This window comes from Trachypithecus francoisi, unplaced genomic scaffold, assembly GCF_009764315.1.
Source record: "Trachypithecus francoisi isolate TF-2019V2 unplaced genomic scaffold, Tfra_2.0 Lachesis_group10, whole genome shotgun sequence".
In the NCBI taxonomy this organism is placed as follows: domain Eukaryota; kingdom Metazoa; phylum Chordata; class Mammalia; order Primates; family Cercopithecidae; genus Trachypithecus; species Trachypithecus francoisi.
In genome coordinates this window covers 126,652,119-126,666,045 of record NW_022681455.1, presented here as the reverse complement: position 1 = coordinate 126,666,045, position 13,927 = coordinate 126,652,119, and positions in this window count along the sequence as shown.

Below are 13,927 nucleotides of genomic sequence, written 5' to 3'. Positions count from 1 at the left end.
GCCCCTAAGCCTACACAGATTTAGTTACAAATGCTGTCTGCTGTGCAAAGATGCATCCTCAAGTTTCCACTAGCCCTCACTTAGATAAAGACAAGGGTAAGTAAATATAGAAAATCAACGGTGGAAGGGCTCCAGCACGTGTCATTGGCAGTAGGTGTCACTATGTACATTACAGGAACTAGCTTGCATTAAAACTGCTCCAGAAACCCCATATTTTCCACGTGGTGGTTCCTCGCTGCCTAGGAACAATTTCTAAACAGATCTGTTTAGTTCTGCTCTTATTTAATGGGCGTTTATGAGGCAACTACTATGTGCTAGATATAGTGCCAAGAACAGGAGACCCAAAGAATGAATATGATGGTTCATTCTTTGAGACATTCCTGCCCGGGAGTGTCAGAATCTAGAACCCAGCCTGGAGGCTCCACAGAGCCTGCCCCTTGGATATTGGGAGGCAAAAAAAAAAACCCTTTAGTCCATATGTGTATTATTACTTGTCATATTACAGTGTGGTTCTATTCTTTATTCCCTGGAATTATATTTCCAATTGAAAGACCATTTTTCTGGCTGGACACAATGGCTCATGCTTGTAATCCCAGCATTTTGGGAGGCTGATGCAGGCAGATCACCTGAGGTCAGGAGTTCAAGACCAGCCTGGCCAACACGGTGAAACCCTTGTCTCTACTAAAAATACAAAGAACTTAGCTGGACATGGTGGCACAAGCCTGTAGTCCCGGCTACTCAGGAGGCTGAGGCAGGAAGATCACTTGAACCCGGGAGGTGTAAGTTGCAGTGAGCCGAGATCAGCCACCGCACTTCAGCCTAGGCAACAGAGCAAGACTCCATCTCAGAAAGAGAGAGACCGTTTTTCTGTGTACATGAGATTTCTGCTCATATAATGGAAACACAGTTTTCTTAGATTTCAAAGAGCTTTCTTTCCATTTTAGTACACTGGGATCTAGCCCATTCTAACAGCTGCATATATTTCATTGTATATATTTGCCTTAATTTAAGGCATCAACTACCTAAACTGATTTGGGTGATCAATTTGATGACCTGAATTGATTATTACCTAATTGAGCATATCTAGTGAGCTCAGATCACCGCTCCTGATCTGGGAGCTGTGTGAATAGGTATGCACATATGTAAAAATCACCCTGTCATTTTTTCTTGTCATATAAATGACAAAAATGACTAAAATGGGCCAGGTGCATTGGCTCAAGCCTGTAATCCCAGCACTTTGGGAGGCCGAGGCTGGTGGATCACAAGGTCAGGAGATCGAGACCATCCTGGCTAACACGGTGAAACCCCGTCTCTACTAAAAATAAAAAAAGTAGCTGGGCGTGGTGGTGGGTGCCTGTAGTCCCAGCTACTCGGGAGGCTGAGGCAGGAGAATGGCATGAACCCGGGAGGCGGAGCTTGCAGTGAGCTGACACTGTGCCACTGCACTCCAGCCTGGGCGACAGAGCGAGACTCTATCTCAAAAAATAATAATAATAATTTTAAAAAAGACTACAGTGAGGACACATGGCAATAAGTGGTATCTCATGCAATACCATTTATTGCAGCAAAAAGATGCAGAGCACGGTCCCAGGTTCTCTGATCCTTCCTTCCAGCATCTCACGATCCCAGTAAATTTCCTCCTGGTCTCTCAGTGGCCTACTTGCCCTCCTACCTCCTCATCCCTTCCCTGTTAATTCTACTTTGCTACCCTGCCTTTCTGTCTTCAGGAGCTTCTCAGTGGTAGCCACACAGGTCTCCTCCTGGCATCTAAAAGTCATACTTACCAACCTCATCTTTTCCACATTCCAGCAGGAACCCCTGTTTCCATGGTAGCAGCCTACCATAGCAGGTTTGGGAGTTAGACCCCAGTTCAAATCCAAGCTCCCTGACTCACCAAATGTGTGAGCTTGAGCAAATGACTTAACCTTCCAAAGCCTCAGTCTCCTTATCTGTATAATGGCATTGATGGTAATACTAGGTTAAATTCTGTGACATCACCTACATTCAACTTTTTGACCTACGGAAGGGCAGTTTACTATGGCCTAACTCAATCATTCCTGCCCTTAGGATTGGTGGGCATTGAATGAGATAGTATGTGTGTGAGAGAGAGATCTCTTTCCTCCACCTTGCTCATTAGCACAAGAGGAAAAGGTCAAATCGTCACCAATAAGAGAAGTCTAGAAAAATGGACAGTGATTCCTAACTCTAAGAATGCCAATTGCAGACCAGTGATAATCTGCCTCCATGAAGAATGGGAAGGGTTCCTCCCATCTGGTTAGCTTCCTAGCTCCTCTAACACCTTCCTGCCCCCACCAGGTCACAGGTGGGTGCTTCAGGCTGGTTCTCACCTCCTCACTTATTTTTGCGGCTTTTAGAGACCCTCTCCTCTTCATGGAGTCCCTTTTTCTTCCTCTTCACCCTCCTTAATTCCTATCTTCCTGATGTCCAGAAACCTCCCTGTCGAGCCTCCCTCCCATCTGTCTTGCTAAGCTGCCAATCTGTCTGCCCAGGTCTTATGGTGGAGCAGGCACAGACGTGATGAAGCAAGAGCACCTTCCACAGCCAGCCTCAGGACCAAATCCCTGAGAGGCCTTCTGACCCGGACAGTGCCTACAATGGACCAGATGATGTCCCCCCAAATACATATGTTGAGCCCTAACCCCCAATGTGAGAGTATTTGGAGATGGGGCCTTCGAGAGCTAATGAGGTTTTGATGAGAGACTAGGGACCAGAGAGCTTGCTCTCACTTACTCTTTGCCCGTGTGAGGACACAGCAAGAAGGCAGCCGTCTGCAAGCCAGGAAGGGAGCCCTCCCTAAACCTGACCGTGCTAGCATCCTGATCTCAGACTTCCAGCCTCCAGAACACTGAGAAAATAAATGTCTGCCATTTAAGCCACACAAGGTATGGGGTTGTATGATGGCAGCCAGAGCTGAGGAAGGCAATGCCCCAAGGGACGGAGTGAACTTAGCATGACTCTTCGGTTGCACTTTGCTAATGGGATCTCGGTACCTCTTCTCCACTTCTGATAACATTACAGAAGGCCTCCTCTATGGCCCTGGCTGTTTTCCCTAGTCTTGGGGAAAGGGTGCTCTTTCTCAAGATGTAAATGAGAGTGGTGGAAATCCATCCAATCTCACATATAAACTGCTTAGAACGGTGCCTGACACAAAGTAAAAGCTCAATAAATTGTAGTACAAGAGGGTGTTAGATTCTTCCCGGCCCGGCTTCTACAGGGACCAATTCCATGAAGAGCCACAGTGTATGAGACATACATGTTCAGATTTACCCTTTGGCCAGAGCAGAGACATAAAATGGGTTCAAGAGAGAGGGAGGAGGCGAGAGCATTTCCAGCTGCGGACCCCCACCTCTCCCTTCACACTTTCCAAGCCAAGCTTAGCAAGTGAGTTCAAGAGTGCTCAGAAACAGGTTTACTGAGAGCACAGGTGTCAACTCAGTCCTGAGAAAGCCAGAGTGACCTGCAGATGGGGCTCTGACTGCTGCCCTGGAAATCAGCAGGGCACTTGGGTGGTGGCGCCAAGAGCCTGCACTGCTCTGGGAATGGTGGCAGCCCTAGCGTGTGTGGGCAAGGGAAATGCACACATGTCCCGTAGGCCAGAGCTGGGCCACTCAGCAAAGAGCCAGTGTGGAGTCCTGCCCTCCAGGGCCCCCTGAGAAGGCAGGGGAACCTCAGGAGAGAGAGGCTGAAGGTGTGTCCTCAGGCATTGTGGGCTGAGTCACAAGCAGCACTTGGAAGAAGATGCCTCTGTTGGGGCTAAGTCAGGAGAGAGGCTTCCAGCGGGGAAAGTCAGGTGAGCCCCCAAACTGCCCTCAGTGGGGCTGCTTTAACTATCCTTCTGCCCATACAGGGATGGCAGCATTACATACTTTCTAGGCCCAGAGGGCACAAAACTGCAGCCGAGTACGAACTCTCCCAGTGCCTCATCTCCCTGGTATCTGCAGGGTACGGGGGCTGCAGGACTCTCACTAGGATCCATAGTCTTGGCATCTTCATTAAATCTCCATCCAGGGACCTGATAGGCCTGCCCATTCCTTTTCATCCTCCTCTTCACCCCCCAAAATGCTACACATCTCAGCGCACTTCCTGTGGTGTCTGTCACAAATTATCACAAACTTAATGGCTTAAAACAGCACAAGTTTACAATCTATAGTTCTGCAGGTCAGATGTGCAACACGGTGTCACTGGGCTAAAATGAAGGTGTCGGCAGAGCGAATTCCTCCTGGAGGCTGCAGCGGAGAATCTGCTTCTTGTCTTTTCAGCTTCTCTCCGGCTGCCTGCCTTGGCTTCCATCTTCAAAGTCCACAATGACGGGTGAGTCTTTCTCACGTCACATCACTCTGCCCTTCTCTCCTGCCCTGCCTGCTTTTTTTAAGAGACAAGGTCTTGCTGTGTCTCCCAGGCTGGAGGGCAGTGGTGCAATCATGGCTCAGTGCAACCTCAAACTCCTGGGCTCAATCATCCCACCACAGCCTCCTGAGTAGCTGGGACTGCAGGTGCATCACGCTTTTCCACATTTAAAGACCGTGTGATTATATTGAGTCCACCTGGATCATCTCCCTATTGTAAGGTCAGCTGATTAGCAACCTTCCTTCCATCTACAACGTGAATTTCCCTTTGCCATGTAGCCTAACACAATCCCAGGTTTCATGGGCTGTGACTTGGGCCTCTCTGCTGGCCATTATTCTGCCTGCCACATCATCCTTAAGATCCACCTTAAATCTTGTCCTCTTTCCTACTCCAGCCTTCACTGACCCACATTTTAAAAACACTGGACTCCAGCTATACTGAAATCTTTATAACAGCATTTGGTATTTGCTCTATATTATGAATTATTTTGCTGAATTATTCTTGAGGCAAGGGGGAAAATCTTATGCTATTTCAGTGCCCCTACTTATCCCAGCACTAAATTAGAAATGCCTTAAGTAGACAAGGTGTAAGTTCACCAAAAAAAAAAAAAAAAAAAAAACCTCAGGGAGGGCAAAAGGAAAGAAAGCTGGAAGAACATTGCTCATCTCTGTGCTCTAGGAGGTGTATTAATTTTTATACCTATCTGAGCTGAGACCCCAATAACTCCCCAGGCTCAGTGATTCTGCAGGAGGAGGGCCCACAGGACCTGCCATATAGCTGCGCTCACAGCTACTGTTTATTGCAGCAAAGAGATGCAGAGCGAAATCAGCACAGGGACAAGATGCATGGGGTGAGGTCTGGAGGAAACCAGGCCCAAGCTTCCCGAGTCCTCTCCAGTGGAATCCCAAACAATGCACGTAATTCCTCTATCAACAAGTTGCAACAATACATTTGAGATGTTGTCAACCAGGGAAGCTCACTAGAGACTCAGAGCCCTGGGTTTTTATGGGGCATGCTGGTCACATAGGCACCTTCTGCCTGGCACGTTCCAAAAAATTCCAGACTCCCAGAAGGAAAGCAGGCGTTCAGCATAAACCACACTGTTTGCACAAATAGTTTGGACACAGTGAGCCACTTTTATCCGTTAGGGTGGCAGGAACGGTCCTGAAATCCAAGTTCCCGGACAGCAACCAAGGGCCAACCCCCAAACAGACCTTCCTAAAGGCAGCAGCACTCCCAGCCTGCTGTGCCAACTCTTCTGCACATGCTCCTCATTCTGAGGAGGTTCCGGTCCGCCACACCTGCTGCTTGTTCCAAAGGTGCCTGTGGCTAATTTACCTGCCATTAACTACCTGTGCTCAGCTGCCTCTAACTAGGGTAGGCTGCATTTTCTCATGCTTCACTTGGTCAGGGGACTCAAGCTTAAGAACAATGTTGCCACTACACACCAGCGTTTCAGAGGAAGGTTGGAATGAAGACAGGAAGCCCCTCACATCTGCTGCCGCCCCTCAGAGGGATTGCCCTACCTGATGTGGGTGGTCTGTCAACAGGTGTGCACGTGTGGAAACACCATCCTGCCGCCCATTTAAGGTTTATATAACAAAAATAAACACAATGAGGGCACCTGGCAAAGATGTTGGCTCAAGCAAAGACTTCAGTATACCTTCTCTAGGTCAAAAACTAAGACCCAGTCTCATGCATGAGCAACCCTGGGGCTACAGATACTGGAAGGTGCATGACTCACCTGGGAAAACCAAAGAGTATTTGAAAGCTGGCAGTTTACCCTGGCAGATAAGGAAAAGATTCACTTATCAGTCTCCTCAACACAGAACAAATGACTACAGTTTATCAGGCAGTTGAATACACAGGGTGTGTGTGCCTATGTATAGATATATATATGTACAAAAGTGGTAAATGTTTTCATGTAAGAAGCTATTGTACAATAAAAGTGAGATCTCTAAAAGGCGGTAAGTTGGGACTGACTCAGGGGACTTGAGAAGAGAAATATTGAGAAACTGGGTAAAATGTATCTGCCCTAAAGACATGAACTCTGACCCCATTTTGCTTCTGGTCACTTCTCTTTCACTGAGTCAGTTTGCTCTGTCTGTTCACAGCGGGTCTGGATGGTGATTTACAAATTACTAATATTGCCCCAATCTGTTTCTTGACTCTAGAAGGATTACAAATAAGAATCTGAGATTTCTATTTTTTATGTCCTAAAACTCATCACTTTTAAATGCATTGACATTCCTTTATTGGATGTTTATTAGACAGCTGTAATGCACTAGGTATTTAATTCATAACCCTCCTGCAAGGAGTGGCAAAGTATATAAACATTTAATGTAAAGAAAAATAATTTCACTAAGCATTCAATAACATTTTGCCTTTCAGGTATAAATTGTATTCACATTTATCGCTAATGGAAGAACTTGAAACTGTCCTGGGGGAGAAAAAAAAGTCTTAAGAGTAAAACGTTTCTTAAGCATAGGTCAAAAATTTCCTGAACATTTAGGGTTATTGCCAGGAAATACTGGTTTGTGAAAAATATAAATTCTGGGCCAGGCATGGTGACTCATACCTATAATCCCAGCACTTTTTGAGGCTGAGGCAGTGGATCACTTGAGGTCAGGCGTTCTAGACCAGCCTGGCCAACATGGTGAAACCCTGTCTCTACTAAAAATACAAAAATTAGCTGGGCGTGGTGGTGGGCGCCTATAATCCCAGGAAGGCTGAGGCAGGAGAATTGCTGGAACCTGGGAGGTGGGTTCATCTATGGGACTCCAAGCCTGCTTACAAATGAAGACAATTACAAAGTCGACAATTACAAAATATATATTATATCTATTCTGACATGGGACATAGATGAGTGTTTCTAATTTTAGCATAAATAAGCAACAGTGGGACACTTATCAAGGTGTAGGTTCCCAGGAGGAGCCTCCGGGATCCTGACTCAGTGCATCATGAATCTGTGTGCTTAGCAAGCAGTGCCAAATAATGTGGAACGCTCACCCATGTTCATCTCCAGCTTACCTTTGCAGATGTGCAGCAGGTGCATCTCTGAGAAACAAATGGCAGAAGCACGATAAAATACCAGTGCAATAACAATAATTTATCTCTAAGGAGAATCACAAATTTTGAGCATGGTAAGAGATTTTTTTCAATGCAATCCTAGAAGTCCATTTTTACCCTGGCACTTAGAGACAAGACTGATGACTTTGTAATTGTCTTCACTTATAAGCAGGTTTCATTTCAGACTTTGGTGGCATATGGTAGTTGTGTGTCAGTGGGCAGAATTTTTCCCCATGCTTACCTCAGTCCACTTAGTAATGGGATGTGCTTTAACAATCTTTCTACAAATGGAATGAGGTGCCTGGTGATGTGGGAGCCACCTGTTCCTGGAAGCATGAAGGGAACACATGCTAGACCGCCTGTTAGAGGTGATTGTGGTGTTGCTGTGTGATTCGGGAGAGTGTACTACTTAACCCATAATCTCCAAGTCCCTTCCTATTTTAAGATTCTGTGATTTGAGGTCAACTTCATTGCCACCAAATAGGTCTTTAGTAAATATTTTCAGAACTGAAGCAGTCAAATGCACCCCACGTCGAAATTCCCTTCTCCCTATTTATTTTGGCTGTTTCTCTGTAATTGCACAGTTGGCTGGGATGCACCAAATGATTGCCTACAAAGGAAGGATGCAAGGAAGGGTTCCGAGGCAGAGTGGGTTCTCCAGGCTCAGGAGTCAAGAGGGACCCCTTGAGTCCTAGCACTAAGTTCTAGAATTCAATGCAGGAAACTAAGGAGAAGAACCAATTTGCTAGGCAGCTTTGAGGGGGACTAGGAGTAGCAACTTAAAATTGCAGCTTGCTTTCTCTTTTACAAAATGCTTGCTCTTAAATCATCTCCTTTGCCCTGCCCAGTGGAGCAGGGAAGACATGGTTATCCTCACTTGACAGATGGGGAAACTGAGGCTCAGGGGGCTGGAGCCTCTTGCCTTCAAACCCAAGTCTCTTTCCACTGCTCTGCATTGCTTTGCTCAGGGAGTAGAGTTGTTCTACAAACTGAAAATGAACCTACTGGGAACTTAGTGGGGGAGTTGCTAGGGACAGGACACAAATGGCTGAAATTTCTTGATGAGTTAGTCATTTCCTTCCTGACAGCCTTCTTCTGGTTCTGATCTCATTTTTTAACCCCTGTCACCCACTCATGCAAATAAATGCATCATCACTTTCAAGCCAAGCCAGACGAACGTGCAAACAACATCTAATTCATGGGCTGCTCATGGAACATGTATAAAAATTAGATTCAGGTAGGTCCACGAGAAGCCTCGGGAGGTGCATTAATTCTCTTTCCTGGCTGGGTGCGGTGGCCCATGCCTATAATCCCAGTACTTTCGGAGGTCGAGGTGGGAGGATCCCCTGAATCCAAGAGTTAAAGACCAGCCTGGGCAACATAGCAAGACCTCATCTCTGCTAAAAATTTAAAAATCAGCTGGGTGTTGTGGTGCATGCCTATAGTCCCAGCTACTCAGGAGGCTGAGGCAAGAGGATGTCTCGAGCCCAGGAGTTCAAAACTGCAGTGAGCAAGACCCTGTTTCCAAAAACAAAATTCTTTTTTGTCACTTGGCTCCATTTCTTGGGTTCCTCTTGGAACCTCAAGGAGTTTGGAACTATCTTTTTATAGAATAATTTCCAAGGACTCCTTTTTAAATTTAAATAAATGGAAAACCTGTTTGTTTCATCCCAGTATGTTGTGGTTCTGGAGAGACAGTGCATGCCAGATATTACTGCTGAAACTCCGCAACATGGACTGGAATAGGCATGCTTATCTTTTTGAACTATGAATGTCAGATTTATTTTCCCTAAAAATTATTCTTACGCTTTTATTTCCTTATTTGTTGCTTGGATTGGGTTATTTACTGTTTTGACACATAAATTTCCTCAAATGACTGGCATGATTTGTCAGTGTATCATTGAGTACTTATCCATGACAAGACCCTTCTCTCTTTTCCTGCAGTGGCGTGAAAGTAAATTCATCTTGAAGTGTCTTGAATCTATATTACATAAAGAAGAACGCATGGTCTAACACAGAGAAATGGCTAGTGTTGGGAGGAATTCGTGATAGGAGGATGGAGGGGTTTGGGACCACAGGACAAACAGGAACAACAGTGGAGTTGATTTGTCACGAATCCTGAACTAGTCTCTAGGAGTCATGTGGTGTTTTGATTGGGAGAATAGGAATATGGTGGGGAGAATCAGAGGGGATTAAAATATTGGCAGCCAAAAGTCAGGAGATGATGGGCTTGAGTCCCCTTCATTCATGAGGATTGAGGGGATGTTGTAGGACCACTATATGGTGCTTAGGATTCCTTCGGTGAAATTTGGATTGGGGAATGGTGGGTGGCTATTCTGGGGAAGTCAGTGCTTCATGCTATGGGGTTTACTTGGCTGAGGAATTTGGGATTTAAGTCTCTTGGATGTTGAGTGTCTGAGGAGGGGTTTTGTTCTTGACATAATAAATAAGGGAAGCTTTGGTGTAGGGCTGGTAACTGAATGATTCCTCCTAGTTTATGTAGAATGTCCATTCCTAATAAAGGAGTGGGACAGTGAAGAATGACCAAGAAAGAGTGAGTGAGGGTGACTCCCTGAAATGAGCAGTATACAGGCCGGGTTTTGTATGGGGTTTCTTGTATGCCCTTCATGCCAGCATCAGAAACGGATGATCATTCTAATGGGCCTTTATATTCAGTTAATACCGATAGGCATGCCCCGGTATTCAAAAGAAGGAAAATAATTTTACCGGATGCCGTCCCAACTACCCTGGGTTCTGTGGACTCACTAGACGTGGAGCGAAGAATCCCAGGCACCCTCAGTCTTCCTTGGTCAGTGCCAGCAGTGAAGAAATTTCCTCCTGTGATAGTTGGGGGGCTTCATTATGAGCTGCACCTGAATGGGGAAGGTATCCCCGTTGGGGGCAGTCCATTTCCCAGTGTCCCCAAAGACCACAAGTTGGGCATGGTTTGGTGGGAGGGGCCAAGGTTTAGGACAAGGCTTTGCCCAGTGTCCAGGGTTGCCACATTGGAAAGAGACTCCGAGAGAGGTAGAGGAATTTTCTTTCAGGTTACTGGGAGGCTGACTATTGGGCAAAACATGCCTCAACAATCACCCAATTCCCCAATACCTGTTTCCCCTCATACAACAGACAGAAAGTACATTAGTGATTAGCTAGGGCTAGGGAGTTTGAAAGAAAATGAGGAGTGACTGCAAATGCATATGGGGCTTCTGTTTGGGGTGAGAAGATGTTCTAAGCTTGATGGTGGTGATGGTTACACAGTTTTGTAAATGTACTAAAAGCCATTGAGTTGGACACTTAAAATGGATGAATTGTATGGTTTGTGAATTATCCCTCAATAAAGCTGTTTTTAAATATTTTATTTAACTGGATAATTCATAGAAGATAAAAAAAAATTCCAAAAAGCCAATTAGCACACAGAAAGATACTCAACTATGATAGCAATGAGGAAAACGCAAGTCAAACAATGACATAGACTCCCACACTCCTTATATCAGCAAGACTCTCAAAGTCTACCAATGCCTAGCAAGGTTGAGAAAGTAGAGAAATTGGGAGCATCATATTCACTCCATCACATATTGGTGGAGTGAAGCTGAGAGAACCATGTGGAAAATTCTGGCATTGTCTCCAAGGGTAAAGATGTCATGCTTGGTGGGGCACGGTGGCTCACGCCTATAATCCCAGCACTTTGGGAGGCCGAGGCAGGTGGATCACTTGAGGTCAGGAGTTCGAGGCCAGCCTGACCAACGTGGTGAAACCTTATCTCTACTAAAAATACAAAAATTAACCAGGTGTTGTGGCACACACCTATAATCCCAGTTACTTGGGAGGCTGAGAAAGGAGAATCGCTTGAACCTCAGAGGCAGAGGCTTCAGTGAGCCAAGATTGCACCATTGCACTCCAGCCTGGGCAACAGAGCAAGACTCTGTCAAAAAAAAAAAAAAAGATGTCATGCTCTATACGTCAAGAATTCCAATTTGAGGCAAAGACCCTCAATCATACCTGTGATCAATAAGACACAGAAAAAAATATGTACGTGGGCAACATCTGTTACAGCACAAAACTTGGAAGCAACATAGACGCACCTCAAGAGGTCATGGATAACCTGTGGTATTTGAATACAATACATACAACATCACAGTTCAAATGATAAATCTTGAAAATACAATTTTGAACAACAAAAAAACACAAGTTACAGAATAACTACATGCAATATCATGGCATTTATATGAAGCCGGAAACATACACCACAGAGTAATATGTTTATGAAATGACATCAGTAGACATAAAATAAATATGTGTATGAGGATGATAGAGACTAACTTCAAGGTAGTTGTTATCTCTGAGGAGGAGGAAGTAAATGACATCCCCATGAGACGTGGCCAACAGAGTCGCAACTGTGTCTGCTCTGTTGTATATAACAAAAGCAATATGAAGTGAATATCACATAATGTAAAGACTGACAAAACTGGAGGTGAACATTCATGATCACATGTATTATTCTCTTCCATATGCTTCAAAATCTAATGACTTTTGAGAAAAAGCTTTGATACATAGTGCTACCTTGAAATGTTCGTGGGAATACACTCGTGATAAATTTGGAGATTGGCAGGTAAACTCTTCAAAGCAGTATCCGAAAAGATCACCCAGCTACAGGCTGGCTGTACAGGCCCAAAGCCAAGGATGGATGGGGTAGGGGGAGGCTGCTGCAAGGTGGAAGCCAGGAATTCCAAATTCAGACCTGGGGAATACAGAAGCCCAGAGCCAGGGCACCTTAGCAGGTGAACCCCATGATGAACTTGCAAGTGGAAGCATATATGGGGGTGACAGCCAGAAACCAGAACAGGTTAAACTAAAAGCAGAAAGTTAGCTGAAGGCTGAATTCAGAGATGGGGGGTGGGTAGGAAAGGAGAGTCCCAGGCAAGAGTCAATGCACACAGTGAGAAGAAGCCACTTACGCAGCACCTACATCGGGACACAGGGATGAGACACTGCCAAGGGGCAAATCCAGGATATGGAAGAAGTTCTACTTGGTCCTTGAAGCAGGACTAACCTGTTGACATAGCTGTTCAGAAAATGGCCAGGCATGGTGGCTCACGCCTGTAATCCCAGCATTTTGGGAGGCCCCAGGTGGGTGGATCACTTGAGGTCATGAGCTCAAGATCAGCCTGGCCAACATGGTGAAACCCCGTCTCTGTGAAAAATATAAAAATTAGCCGGGCATGGTGGAGTGCACCTGTAATCCCAGCTACTGGGGAGGCTGAGACAGAAGAATTGCTTGAACCTGGGAGGCACAGGTTGCAGTGAGCCAAGATCTTGACACTGCACTCCAGCCTGGGTGACAGAGCAAGACTCCATTTCAAAAAAAAAGAAAGAAAAAACGAAACGAACATGCACAGGGTGTGCTAAGTGCTCAGAAGCTATGAAGAAGCCAGTGGCCTCCCTGGTGGGGAAATTTTGACAGGTGTACAAATCACTACACTTCAAAGCAAACAATCCATGTGGCTGAGAGGATTTGAACTGGGCAGGCACTGTGGGAATTCACAGGGAAAGATAAATAAAATCCACGAGGCTCTTTCCCCCGGGCTATTTGTTCGGGTTTCTCCACAACCTTGTGGGCAGTAGACTAGCCCCAGGCAGAGGCTAGCCCAAGCACACGTGCAGCAACTGGGATGCAGAGAGGTGAAAACAGTCACCCCAGGACTCAGAGGTGAAGCAGGTGAAAACCCAGGGTGCTGGTGTGAAGTGAGTGGGGCTTATCCCACCACATCCAATTTGCCCTACACGGGAACCACCAGAAACAGCTTTGTGGGGGAAGCAGCAGGTACAACGGGTGTAAAGGATAGAAAGGTTTTCCACAGGTGGAGAGGAACGGACCCACGCAGGAAAAAACATAGTGCCAGGAACACGAGAGGAGCAGTGGTCCCCGCGTGTGTTCTCGGACTCTGCAGTGCACACAAGCAGCGGTGTGAGCCTGGACCATGAGCATACCCAGGGGCCAGTGAGAGGCACAGCCCCCCGCAGCTGTCATTGGAGGAGGAGAGAGCACACAGGATAGTGGGAGCCCAGCCCAGAAGAACTCTGTGCTAGAACAGGGACCGTGAGTGGGACACGCCAGGAACCGCTGGCTGCTGAGCACTGAGAAACACCAAGAAGCTTCCCTCAGGAGCATCTGGGAGGACACAGAGGAGGCTCCCTCAGGAGAATAATGACATGGGGAGGCTCCCTCAGGATGATAAGAGGAGGACACGGGGAGGATCCCTCGGGAGAATAAGGAGAGGACACCGAGGAGGCGTCCCTCAGGAGAAAGAGGAGGATACAGGGGAGGCGTCCCTCAGGAGAATAAGGAGACACAGGGGAGGCTCCCTCAGGAGAATAAGGAGAGGACACCGAGGAGACGTCCCTCGGGAGAATAAGGAGGACAGGGGGAGACTCCCTCAGACGATTAAGGAGAGGATACGGGGCAGGCGTCTCTTGGGAGAATGAGGAG